Below are 14280 nucleotides of genomic sequence, written 5' to 3'. Positions count from 1 at the left end.
TTCTTGCAGTCGGAACGCGCGCCTTCGAGAAATGTATGTACTCGCTCGATACTTCCTCGATCAAGTTTTGTGTTACACAAAAAATACTAAGAAAAAATAAGACACGATTTTTTGTTTTTTAATGCTCAATTGACTGTCTGTAACACACACATCTCTGAATACATTACCTGTTACGTGTATAGCGTGTCATGTTGGATTTTACCGGAAATTTGCAAAATTCTTCTAATAATTGGTCTGAGATTTACTCTTTTATTTAATTATTGACGCAACACACACTTCCCTTGATATAAACTTGTAAAAGATAAAATGTTTTGTAAAATAATTAGAATATACACAAAATATATAAATACATGATAAATATGTGCGTACGAATAGTTTTGTGTGTGTGTGAGGGTAAAGATCATAGAGTTAATTTACAATATATTTTCAGGCTCTAACCAAACCGGAAAATATTAAGCAGAAGAAAGAGTCAAGAGAAACAACGCGCGTGTCGACGGAGAGAGAGAGAGAGAGAGAAAAAACAATGTGACACGGCGGCGCGGTCTCTCAGCGCGCGCGTGCATGAAACATAGACCGAGATATCGATTGCCCGATTAATAATGCAACGAGCAGACAAAGCTCTCCCGTTTCTCCAGCAGCGACGACGTAACCGATGTTGCAGCTAGACGGCTCGTCTTTCAGCCGAAGAAACGGGTTCCTACATCGATATAACGAGACGCCATACGACGGTTTATCCTTTATGCAACCAGAAGACAATCGATCGCGCCAGCGGTATAGTATAGCGGAAGGTTTCGCTTCAGACTTTAATAAAACAGCTGAAGCACTTTCGCCTCTCTTTCTCTCTCCGCCAACTCCGTAACCACGTGGAAAAGTTACAAATCGATAGCTAACAACCGACCGTTCAGTGTCGCAGATAACAGCCCCATCGCTACAGTAGGTCGATTCGAGTTAAAAGATAACCACAGCGAGAGAGGAGTCGCCCTCGAGACACGACACCGTGATATCTTGTTGTAACGCGTTTTGTCAGTCGTGTGTAACTTCCGGTTGCAAACAAACTCGATTCGACACCGAGGGTATTTGTCGCCGAGTTGGCGATAGCTGACTTTTGACCAGGTGCAAACGAATTGGCGAAGATCCCTGTCTTCGCGAAACGAGAGTGTGTGCTCGAGATATCGAGAAACGAATATCTCGAAAGAAACGGCTTTGGAGGATTACGCGAGCGAAGCAACAAGAGGAAACATCGTCGTCGAATCAATATATACACACATGATAGCATTGTGTGTGTGCGTGTGTGTGTGTGTGTGTACAGCAATGCCGGCGCGACACGGAAACGTATCAGTATTGATCAAGTTAGAAGATATCCCAGCTGATACCGCGGAAGTGGAGCAACATGGTAATAATCTCCAAAACATACGATAAGAAGAAACCGTGAGAAAGATAGTGTTTCTTCGTACACTTATTTTGGACGAGATATAAACTTGTGAAAATTCATTTTAATTCTGAAGATCTCTTTGAATTTTCCCGTCCGGCACTTTTCGAAAATTGAAATTTCAATTCGGAAGTTCATATAGAATGCTATATTTGCATCTCGTATATGATAAATGCCCGTATATCCCCCTATCTAATTTTAAAATATTACAAAAAAAAAAAACATCTCCATCAGCCAGGTGTCGAACCTGAAATCTCTCGCTTTTCGTGCGATTATTTTAAAATTAGATAGGGGTGTATACGGGCATTGATCATATACGAGATGCAAATATAGCATGAGTGGTTCCAAAAAGTACTGGCACACTTACATTTAATAATAATGCCCATAATGGTTTAGGGTTGTATGTCTTATAATGGAGTTGGAAATTTGGCATTCATCGAAGAAATTTATGAATGCTTAAATGCATATCGCGCGAGATAATTTATTACAGAGTGCAAAATTATAAAAACTTATTTACGTATTAAAAATTTCAAGAAAATTGTGTATTTCTTATGTAAAACGCAAGTGTGCTAATATTTTTTTGAGTATACAATTTTTGTTTTTTTTTCAACTTACTTCAATTACAATATTGAGAGTTTTTGAAAAATATACTGCTGTATGTAATTACGTTATCTCACGTTACAGCTTTGCTATAATTGCTGTCTGCTGATAAATTTTTGCACGCTAAACCCCGGACGGTGAAGAAATAAGAAATGAAGTTACAAGCGCCTCGGCGGTTTTTCTTTCCGGTAATATGGCGGAAGTCTCTTGCGGGAAAGATGCAACGTCTTTTCTCAACGTCTTATCTTCTCTTTCACGCAGGGTTCTCTCCGTGCAACGCCCCGATTCGATCGATCCTCACCTTCTCTACTTCCAGCGTACGCGACGCGTTCAGATCCGTCTTATGGAATACGAGCTTTTTGAGATCCGCAAAAGAAATTCTGCGGACAAGGAAGAACGAGGGTCGGGAAAAGCCGGAACGATGAATCTCCTTCCGAGGAAATGTGCTCGAAGGGTGCCCGATGACTCACGTGAGCGCTCTGCGGAATCCTTCTTATTCATTCGAAACTTCTCCCTAGAAAGAGATTCCTCGCGCGCGCGAATACATAAATTTGCAAAACTACAATTTCGAAATCAAACAACAATGTCAATACAACGTCAATACCGCGCTTTCTTTCCCGAACATCATTGATTGAATGCTACGTGTCCTCGAGTATTTTGGCAACGAGATTACAAGTAGAATTTCGTTAGATTTATTCGTTAAAATTTGACTCGTTTAACTCGAAGTCGTTTTTTTTTGGAAGCACCCTAAGATTAAACTTTGATTCTGACGCATTTTACTTAATTTTATATTAAGAAAAATATTTTGCAAATATTCCAGAAACTTTTCCGAGTGTCCTTTTGTTGTCCTACTAGTATCCTTTTGTTTATATTTGACGAAAAAAATACAGTTTTACATAATTTATTTTTAATGATTTTTGCAGAGTTTGAAAGATGCCGAACAAAAACATCACACACAGATTTCGGAATTAGCGCGTTAAAATTTCAAACCTGCGTAAATCATGCTTTTCGTAGCAATAAAATCATCTTCTAAAATATTCTGCGCTATTCGCTACACTTTTAATCAGTATTATCGGAACCCGTAGTATCATTGGTATCAGTATGATATAACCCGTCAAAATTTTGCGTAGTTTCGAAATAAAAAATTGACGGAGTGCAATCGACGAGTTGAAATAGCAGCTGTGCGAAATGTAAATGCTATGTTGGATTATTTACAACTCTTCTCATCGGTGCTAGAACATTTTTTGAAATTTATGGAACAGAATAATGTGGGTTGTACTTTGGAGCGACGGTGTCGCTCAATAAGTATCGTCGTTGCCTATGGCGATGCTAAATAATATACCCCTTCGGTTTCGTACCACCTTCGAAGAACTACCATCACGTCGGCAGAACGATTAAAGACAACTTGCACGGAGCGAAGCGATTGTCTCGGCACGCGAGACACGCGCCCGGAAACAGATATTAATCCCGTCCGGGTTGTTGCGTGTCTCATCCGCAAGAAGAGACGCATACCTCAACGCGAATTAACAAATAATTGCGTTTTTTTTTTTTTTTATATTTGATTTACCTATAAATTGATCATGTATTTTGTGCTCTATTGGAATTTATATTATACAATTTATTTAACTGTACGACTTTCTCATTTTTTTATTTCTTATTATTTTTATATTAACACGCGATCCCGGAATTGCAAATGAAACAGTTGCAACGTCAGACTTTTAACAATAGAATATCGGTGAGATTTTTTTGTTTGTACTGTGACGTGACACTTTTTGTGTCCGTCGCAAGGATGCATTTCCGGCCGGCACAGGAGGCGGCGAGCTCACGTTTCCTCACTATTTGAGGGAGAGCAGCTCGTTAGATTGCGTAGCGCAGGCGAATGCGCTTACTTTGGATTTGCGTTTGTATTTTCGCGTATTGTAATATGCCGCTCGGCGGCTATTTTGTAACTTATTTTTCAGCGTGAAGAGAGCAACACACACACTGTACGTGACCGGCAGGAGAAGAGCGAGAAAGAGAGTAGATAGAGACAGACAGCGATACAGAGGCGTAGGGGCCTCATAGGCACGGGGCGCTTGGCGATAATGTCGACGACGGTCCAGAAAACGGGAGACGCTAGCCCTCCGACTCCGCAAAAACTGGAGCGGGGCTCCCTGTGAAGTTATCAACCCCGTGATGCAGGGAGATGAGCCCGAGTAAGCTCATCTACGAAGGAAATTCCGCAGAACGGGCCGATACGGCCAGAGAAGAGCCCGCGTCGATGCGTTGCCGATACACGTGGCCGCTGTCAATCATAGCGCCGCAAAGGGAAGAATATGATTGGCTCGTTAAACAGCGCGAAGAACAGCGCACAGCGAGAAGAGCAATCGCCGTAGAAGCTGAAATCATTGTTGCGCGTACCGTCACCCCCGCGAGTTCACCGTTTCTCACGCATGTCGTGATGCCGGGTTGTAAGACCGTGTGCCGGAGACCGGCCCGGTGGTCTCGCGGCCTGAGTGCAGGGACCGCGAACTTGCGAGGTCCCGAGTTCGAATCCGCTCACCACCTTAGGATTTTTTCCGAACCGATCCCTTTCCGAGTTTATCGATTGATTGGCGAACTAAATCGGGTCTTCAAATATTAATTCGGGTGTAATCCCAAATTTAATTACCCTCCCACAAGGCGATCATAGTCGCAACATCTTGAACACGAGCCCGACACAGATATGGGCATGTCCACTGTGAAAGAAGGCCGTGTATCACGTGGTAGTGGTATACCGCACATCCCCTCCTTGTGGACAAAAATATAACTAAATACACTTCAGCATAGTCTAAAGACAAAATTATACTCTACCAATCGAAGGCTGGCATATGCTCCTCTCATATTGGGGCAAGAGCTAAAATAGCAAAGAAGAAGAAGACTCTGTGTGCCGGACAACATCCGAGAAGGACCGGCTAAGACAATGATTCAAAAGGAAGAGTAGAATGATTATCGGTTTGTGGAGAGTCGCTGGCAAGCGTAAGTGTGGTGTTGGTTCTCTTCCGCACCTCTCTTTTTTCTCTGTTTCTTTCTTTTGTTAGTGCTGCCGATATCCGGACCTTCCAATGAAATATTGTCAGTAAATTTATATTTTTTTATTATTATTAAATGAGAGCAAGTTTCTCTGCCTTTATTTAATAAACACTGCCTCCTGAGTCCACGCCTCTTCGTTATTTGAATAAAACCGAGCTGCCGAGTGACCTTGCCGTCACGTTTACGTTCTTGTCGAGATTCGTCTTTTAAATTGAGATTTCTGAGTTCGGCGTGTAAAGCACGCCTGGCGCCCTAAACCTTCGAATTAGGTAAGTAAAAATTTGGTTTTTGGACTGAATAAACGTGCCGAAGTTGTGCGGCACCTCCGCTAAAAGATCCTAAGGCGAAGTGCACGTCACAGTACAAACATTGGCTAATAAATATAAGCTAATTTTATGCGAATTTTATGCGTTTGCTATTTTGATCATTTTACGTCTCTCGGTTTTTCTTTTGTTTTTGCTCTCCCGTCTTGTCTCGATGCACTCCATATTTGTTCGTTCGTTGCCGACTTGTTTTGCACTGTCTTCCTTTTTCAGCGCCTCGAACGCCGGGTTACGCGCTCTCGCGATTCTTCTTCTCGGACGGAGGACGATCTCGAGAGAGAAAGAACCCACCCCGCTACGAGAGAGAGAGAGAGAGAGAGAGAGAGAGGAGAGAGAGCAGGATAGCAACAAAGTGAAAGGAGAAATTACAAGAAATAAAAGGACGAGGAATATACTGATTCACGGAAGTGCAGAATAAATGTCGTCCCCGTCCGCGAAAACTTGACCTCGAATTTTTTTTAACGCGTTCAAGATCCTTCGTGTAAGCGCGACAAACAAAATTAATTTAGGATTTTTACAATTTTGTGACAAGTTTGATGGATCTGCGTTGTGAGTTGATGCGTTTTTAACGAAAGAAATTAACTGCTGTTTTATTTTATAAAAAATAAACGAGAAACACTAATTTATCTTAATTTGTTAACTAATTTTAGCAGATTAAAATTAAAAACTGTTATATTTCTTTTTTTTAATAACCAGTCCGATATTTTTCGCAATTTTGTGCAAAATTTTTGCTTCAACTTTATCGCGTTTAAACATTGAAAAGTTCGCAGCGTCGAAAGTCTTCGGCGCGAAACTCATCGTCACCCTTTTTTGACGCGCACAGCAATAGCCGATACAGGGGAGCTGCTTTTTTTTAAACATATGCAAGTGTACGAAAGACGCGACTCATTCATATTTTCCCTGTGTTAATAAGTCAGCGGGTATCTGGCTCATCGGAATCGGCATGAATGCCGAGACTGTTCCACATCGCGCGTTCCGGTTCGCCAGTCGGTGACGTCGAATAGCGGCGCGTCATGTTTACGCTCGTGCTGCACCGCAAGTGCACGCTCGCAAAATGCGACGCACACGATATCCGGTTTCGGATATCGACTGCGTATGCTCGCCTTTCCTGTATATCCGCTGACGCTCGTATAACTTGACAATTATATAAAATTCTACTTTGTATCACGCTTTCATATTTCTAACTCTAATCTCACACTGTTATCTTTGAACGTCATAAAGGTAAAAAAATTTTGGATTACGTATTTCGACTTTAAAATATTAAAACAAGTTTGCAAAACTTCTGATATCTTATGTCAAGTGTCTATTTATTTTGTTGTTTATTTAACAAAAAAAGCGAGTTTATGTAAATTATTTTTAGTGATTTTCGAAGAGAGTTTCGAGAGGACAAAAAGATCCACAAGTTCTGAATAAAGATTAAAAAATATAAAATTATTTTGTCATAATTACGAAAAAAAATGTATAAACCGTCTATTGCAAAAGGCAATAAATTTTTTTTTTAATTTACATCCCTCCTACTATAGTATTTCTACGTATATACAACTTACACAGTCAGACATCAAAAATAAGGAACATTGTTCCGGCGCTCGTATTCGACACTCGTCAGAGATTGAAAAATAGATCACTCTCTTCATGATTCACCCAAAAAATAATTTAGTCAGGCGCCCACTGGACGTTTCCTGGAAAAGTCACAACATTGGCGACTTTTCAATTTCGTGCCTAATACTCGATTTTGGAATACGACACACACGTTTCCGCGAAAAACAAATCATCAAGATTTTTACCGAGAAGAGCACGCGAGATTCTATAAATGGATCAGTTACGCAACGGCGATGAAACAATCGCACTGATTTATATATTTTTTCTTTTTACTTCATTTATTTTTTAGACGATCTATCTCGTCTAAAATTGATCCCTGTGCGAAAAATTTTTTTTCAAATTTTTTTCTGCAGCAAAATAATCTGTAAAACAGTTCAGCCCGATCGGATAAAAAGAAAAGGAGTTCCTAAGCGCTCTTAAACATTCAAAAACTTATTATTTAAAAAATGTTTTTACAGAGATTATGTTTTTAGCAATTGAAACCATATTCTAGAGGGTTCCGCGAAAAAAATTCAAAAGTCGAAAAGAAGAGCCACCCTAATCCCAACGTATTCCGTAAATCTTTCAGAGACGAAATGGCGCGAGTTATTTAGCTTTGCATTTAATTTTCAACGATTCACGTACATTCACGGAACCGAAAAACGGCAAATATCTCCCGCAATCACCGGAGATGGTCGTAAGAAATCGCGCGTAGACGAAATATAAACATACGAATATATATTACATTCACATGTACATGTGCATATACACATTATACTCGGTAGATCGTGAATGAGTGATTGTCGGGACGCGTACCGTGCGCGCGGGTAACCTTATATACGAATACAATCGAGATACAACGACGTTAAAACGCGCCGCCAATCGTGAATGAGTCTTTGTTCGAGTCAGAGGATCGTTCTGGTCAGCGATTAATTTCTAGGAGAAACGAAGAAAGTACACGTCTATGGTTACTTTGTTGCTGCGCGGGTTCTCTAACGAATATTCATAGTGACTGTCGAAACATTGACGTTTTCAACGTCTATTCACGAGAAGTTTCAGACGAGAAATTACTATATTTAATTTCGCAAAACTCACACCGAGACAATATTTCTCACGAGTAGTTCAAATCGATTTTTAGAAAAAATTTATTTTAATTTTATAAGAGAAACATCTACAGCGAATGTGAATGAGTTTGAATAATCCTTGGAAATTAAATATCGCGAGAAAGACGACGTCAACTCTCGTTGCGGCTGCGAATTTAATTGCGGTGCGAAGTCCATGCCGAGATAAAGGAAATATTTCAAAGCGCGCGCGCGGTCCCAATGTCGCGCAGAGCAAACGCGATTTTGCATTCGCGCATCCCTCAAAGAATTTCCCCAGGCGGTAAACGCGCGGGCGCGCGCTCGGCAGACGAAAAACGAAGAAGAAATCGAATGGGCGAAGCGCGGGCGAAGAATATCGTGGAATACAGGAATAGCTGCGCCATACGCGGACTACCGTCTGCGATGTGCGCCAAGTGTGTGTGTGTGTGCTTTGCCGCATCTAAATATAGAATTTCGATCGCGTTACCGCGACTTGACGAGAGTCGTATATCCGGTCCGGGATCCTACGCAAGACCGCCTGCTTTCGACGAGAGATAGCATCGACTTCTGATACACAAACACGAGAGATGAATCTTAACGGAGAAAGAGAGCCTTCCATACGCGACTCTATCTTTAATCATTTTCTTTTTTTACTGATAACTGTCTTGGAGCGAAGATCGACGAAAAAAACCGTCAATATCCCAGTGACCAGACATGTACTAATGGACATTCATAAAAAAATATAATTATCATAGATATGTAACGCTAATCCGTTAAAATGTTTTTCTTGTTTTAACTGAAGATGAGTGATTTGAGTTAAGTGTTGATTTTGTTGATTATAAACTTTTATTTTAAATAAACTAAACATAAAAGCACATTTATTGTTTTTTTTTTTTTTTCAAATATTCTTTAAATTGACGGATGTGGTAAAACTGGACGTATATTCAACGTCAGTAGTTCTAGCGTGTTAATTTCAATAATTCTCAATGTTTTAAAAAAGAGTATTTTTAAAATATATTTTTAATTAGTATATTACATATTCATATTTTTCATATTCAGATTTTTTGAATATAATATTCATTTTAATACATATTTTTAATTATTAATTTCTAACTATTTATGTAAGTATCATTTTTTTTATCATTTTGTTATCATTATTTTTTAAATAAATATCCGGTTAGTGCTCGTTCAATCACTAGAACATTCATTTTTCACCGAAAATAAATTCATCGTTCTGCGATTTCTTTATCACAGACTTTGCAAAATTTTCGTAAGGTTTTTGCGCGACTGTAAAAAAATAAAAAGATTACGAAATGGTTATGTCGGTTGCTTCGAGTCGGTGCTGATAATGCACGAAAGTAAAAGAGAGGATGTAATGTGTAAAATATGTAGTCGAGACTCGAAAATTCTGAAAAGAAGAAAAAGAAAGGAAAGACTCGCTTCTTCAGTCCTTATCGCGCGCGACACGCTTAGGAGGTCTCGACGATGTATTCTTCGAGAAGAATTGTACACGAAGTATACAGAGGTATCGGTGCGAGGTGCGTTGACCCTCAAATCGATATTTCTATTAGGCTCTGCATCAGCGTCCGTCCGTAAAGTCGGCGTTTGTAGTCCTGAACGCCTCCTCTCTCTCTCTCTCTCTTTCTTTCTCGTTTCCACTATCGTTCGCGATACCATCCCATTTCTCTCTCTTTCTCTCTCTTCTCTTCTGTGTCTCTCGGTCTCCCGTTCGCCGCATGCGGTGCGTTTGCACGAATGCCCGTGTTGCGTGACGAGGCGGCTCTGAACACAGCCACAAAGTCATAGCCGCGGTAGAAAACTCCTCGGCCAAGACCACTGACCTTTCCTCACCCCGATTCAGGATATGAAAACCTTTTGAGATCAGGAACTTTCTAATCCGAGGATACGTGTATAGCTCGTTTGAGGTTTTCCCGCGGAACACTGGAAGAGAGTAATCGATATACGCGTCGCGCCGTGCGAGAACTTTTTTTCTTTCGATTGTCTGTTTGACGTGACAACAACAGATCCGCAAACGCACACGCGATTGATAAGTATCCGAAACGACGCGTACGACAAATCACATGTTCTTTCAATGATTTTGCAGCACGTCAACTGTTGCAAGTGGCCAAATACTTTGCGCACGGATACGGTCCCGTGCGATTTCTATCTATTTCCGAAAAAAAAAAAATGGCTCGCTAGAAAGAAATTGAAGTCATCGATGTCGTAAATGGCTGGTCGTGGCGACACGCTGTCACACCACGCGCGGTAACGAGCCGGCGTTTGACATTTGTCCTTCCTGGGAAAGGATGAAATGCTTGTCAGCGACAACAGCAGGATGTTACCGCCGCTCTGTGCGTCGTTTTTTCCGACACTTATCAATCGTCCCACGTGTTATTTCTCTTGTACAATCGAATATTTAAAGAAAACGTCTGTCACAACTTGTATATTTGTAAAAAAACATCGCAATCTTTAGACGACAATTTGCACAATTATGATCAACGACACACACGTGCGGGTGTGTCTCGCGGCTTACGCGCTTTGATATACACACATAAGTGAAATCCGGCCCCGGTGTTGATATACGCGTCGCGGAAATGATGCCGCGCGGCGCAGTCGACGAGATTACCCTAGGGTCGTGTTTTCATGCGCTCGCGTACGTTGTACTATGTGCACGATGCACCATGGCGCCGGGCGCTCTCAATGTACCTGCGATTATCGAAGCGTATCAATTCCACTTCGCGCGCAGAGAGCCGCATTTATACACACACACACACACACACACACACATTCTCTCTCTCTCTCTCTTCTCCGGATAATGGAATCGCCATTCGATCTACACTCGAGAGAACGCGCGAGTTCTCGAGTCTACCGTGCGTTTTATCTAACGCGATTCAGCGAACCGAGATCTGATTTGCATGAAAGATGAAGAGTTCTCCGACATGCTCAATGTTGTAATAACCAATGCGCGCGCGAATTAAGTTCGTATGAAAAAGTCTTTTAGTTTGATATAAAACGCGCTTCTTCCTCTATCGCGCAAGTTACATTTGTAAGGCTATGAAACACCGTCCGTATATAAAAAAAAAAATACGCTTTTTCTCTCCCTAGGGTTTTTTTTCGCGAAAATTCTGCCGCTCGTTCTTTCAGCATCCCAATGCGAATGTTTTGGGACGCGCATTCCTGACCTTATTTAGCCGACATTGCGCCTTTCACGAGTCCCGAGACACACCGAGCGCGTATCCTCGTGAAGATTATCCACAGCCACAGTTTCTCTCGCGGAAAAGTCTGTGACTTCCGTTTTTTTATGCGAGAATAAAATAATGTTGAATCTTGTCTTTTTTCGAAAAAAAAAAACCCCTAAAGAAAGAAGACTGTACGCGTCTGACGATTTTATTTAATTCTGAAATTTGAAAAAAGTGCAAAAATACTGACATCTTCTTTTGAATGTCTGTCAATATTTAACGAGGAAAATAGTTTTAGTAACTATTTATTTTTAATTTACTTTTAACCAATCAGAAAAAGCGTGTGTAAATAATCACTATCAATATTCTCGATATTGATTGTTGCCACTTTTATCTCGACGCTGATTGGACGTTTCTTTGTATGTGTTTCTCGATTCATGTCGTACGAATCAAGAGATACGATAATGCCTCTTATACCCCCGAAATTCATGCGATTGAGAAGTGAAGAGATTTTCATGGAGCAATATTACAGGACTCGCCAGCACACAGAGAAACAGAACAAAGCATGACGGTCTTACAAACCATAAAAAAAAAATACATGTATAAAAGGTGTCAGAAATAATGCATAAAAATCATACTCAAACAATAGAAAAAAGAAAGAGAAGAAAATTATCACGTGACAGGGAGGAGAGAAAAATCAACACGCGACTATATTTTAGTCACGTTTTTAAAAACACGTGACTCAAATATAATCACGTGACTGTAGTTAACGTGTACACTGACAACACGTTAAAATAAAAATAATAATAGCGTGCGCGTGCCCGTGTTGTGCTAGTTTTTTAAAAAAGTGATTTAAAAAATACTACACAAAAAGATACTGTACAAAAGTACAGAAGTAAATTACGCACAAATTGCGCGCTAACATCATTTCAAGCAGAAAAAAGATTTTTTTGTCGCAATGTGATGTAGGTTATTGTTGCAAGCCGACGAAGACACAGATATATAAAAGAGTTTCAGGGTCGCGTAAAAGGTAGATCGCGCGAGGGAAAATCGTCGATCTTCACCTAACGCGAGCATTTACGCACGGACGGGTTCGCAATAGCGCAGAACGAACTCTCGCGAACAACCTGCGGCGATCGGAACGGAAAGACAGAAGAGAACGAGGAGGAGACAGCCAGCCCGAAAGAGAGAGGGATGAATAGGCGCGTATTACATAAAAGAGAGAGGGAAAGCGCAAAATGGAGGAGAGAGAGACCGTTATGCACGTAACTGCACTCTAAGTGCATCGATCGCGCACGCGATGTAAACGCCGTAATCGGATTCCCACGCAGGATCGCCAGCCGCACCGCGCCACGAGTGCATCGCGCGCGAACGTAGTCGAGATTAGCGACGAGATCGATCGCACGCGAGCGATACACACGATGATCGCCGAGCGAGCTTCCGCCAACGCGACAAATAACCCGCCCGATTGCGAATCCACTCTCGTTGAGCCACGCGGAATAAAACTGCGAATTTTTCTCGTTGCCAGTCAATTCAAATCAACCGCGGTCGATTTAATTACGTTTGTCTCTCAAGAAACTAATCTTTTCGACGTTTTAACTTGATATATTTGTGTGTTTTTTTTTGTTTAGCTTTTTAGTCCTATAAGATACTGACGAAGATATCGAAGAGTAAAGATATCTGTTTAATATTTAAGAAGAACAAGAATTTTTAATAATAATTGAAATAGACCTAGAAACCAAAGTCCATCGTTGAACGCGGTTAATGACAGTAGGAGTTGAAAAAACACACTCAGTTGATGTTAGGAACGTTTTGATCATTTATTCTTAAGCATGTGTTTACGTAGATTGGCTGAAGATGAATAGAATAAATGATCGAAACCTCTCAGACATTAACTGAGTATGTTTTTTCAACTTCTAAATTTTTCATTGCCACATTTCAACGGTTTTTCTATTCAATTTATTAATTTTTAATTTTGCATATCTGAAGCTTGTTTCAATTGATAAAAAATGTTTACACCTGGTTCGAATTGGTTTCTTAATTTCACCCAACTTAATTTTTCACGGTTTCATTCCTCGTTTTTTTTTTCACCATCGTGCGTTCGAATGACAGATCGATCGATTTCAAGCAATTGCGCGTTCAACAGAAGTGTTGCGCTTGTAAAACGCTTATAATGCATATTATTTTGACAATTCGTTATTTTCACCGAAACTTTTATCTCGCCAACGGCTGCGCTATCGGAAATGCGAAAGCTCGATCGAGATTGGGACTTGCAAATTCCACTATCCGAGGTTACGCGCGCTCATTAATTCCACTGTGCTCGTGGAGCAGATTTTCCGCCTAATTTGCTTCATTAATCTCGTCGGATCAAACGGTATAATTAATACATATCCGATATGCATTATTCATTGTTGTAAATCGACGATCCGATCGGTCTGTTCACATTCGCGCGGTCATTTCAATCGACGGGAGCGAAAAGTTTTTTGCGACCGGACCTTCGAGCGACGATTGTAAATTCATACAAAGTAATTTTTACACCAGTAATCAACTTTCGATATCTTTAAAATTAATATCTTTTTTTTTCAAGACAAAAAAATATTAATCCTGTTGCTCGACTGTTGTTTTTTGTTAATTAAAAAACAAGCTTTGAATGCAAAATTAGAGATTAAACTAAATTTTGCCAAATTTCTTACAAAGAAGGAATTAAAACGCTTCCTACATTTGTGAAATTGCTCGATCAATCTCTTTCTCGCTCGGTTTCTGTTACAAAAGTAACAAAACACACAAGCGTCGATATTTACGGGTTGCTTAAGAGATCAGCGAAACGTCGCGCGAACACATTTATTCCTCGTACGTGTCAAATGTGTCATCGAAGGCAATCAAACTCGTCGCAACCGTCTGGTCGATGATGTCAGACTAAGATATCCCGCTTAAGAAATAAAACGCGAGCGATACACGCGGCATATTATCGCGAGAACGCGATCCTAAACAGGAAATCGGCGCAACTCTACTACCTACATACGGCGAAACTCAGTCGG

At 40.6% G+C, this 14280-nt stretch overlaps 1 protein-coding gene across 2 annotated transcripts in view; it reads right to left on the bottom strand.

The window, feature by feature from the left end:
* Positions 1–14280, bottom strand: part of LOC109854409 (amyloid beta A4 precursor protein-binding family B member 1-interacting protein-like) — a 132557-nt gene that overhangs the window by 96888 nt on the left and 21389 nt on the right. The window lies entirely within an intron of this gene.

This window comes from Pseudomyrmex gracilis, unplaced genomic scaffold (genome assembly GCF_002006095.1).
Source record: "Pseudomyrmex gracilis isolate BER0280 unplaced genomic scaffold, ASM200609v1 scaffold_64, whole genome shotgun sequence".
NCBI classification, from domain to species: domain Eukaryota; kingdom Metazoa; phylum Arthropoda; class Insecta; order Hymenoptera; family Formicidae; genus Pseudomyrmex; species Pseudomyrmex gracilis.
Note: the sequence above shows the minus strand (reverse complement) of the source record. Positions and strands in the feature narration are given on the sequence as shown.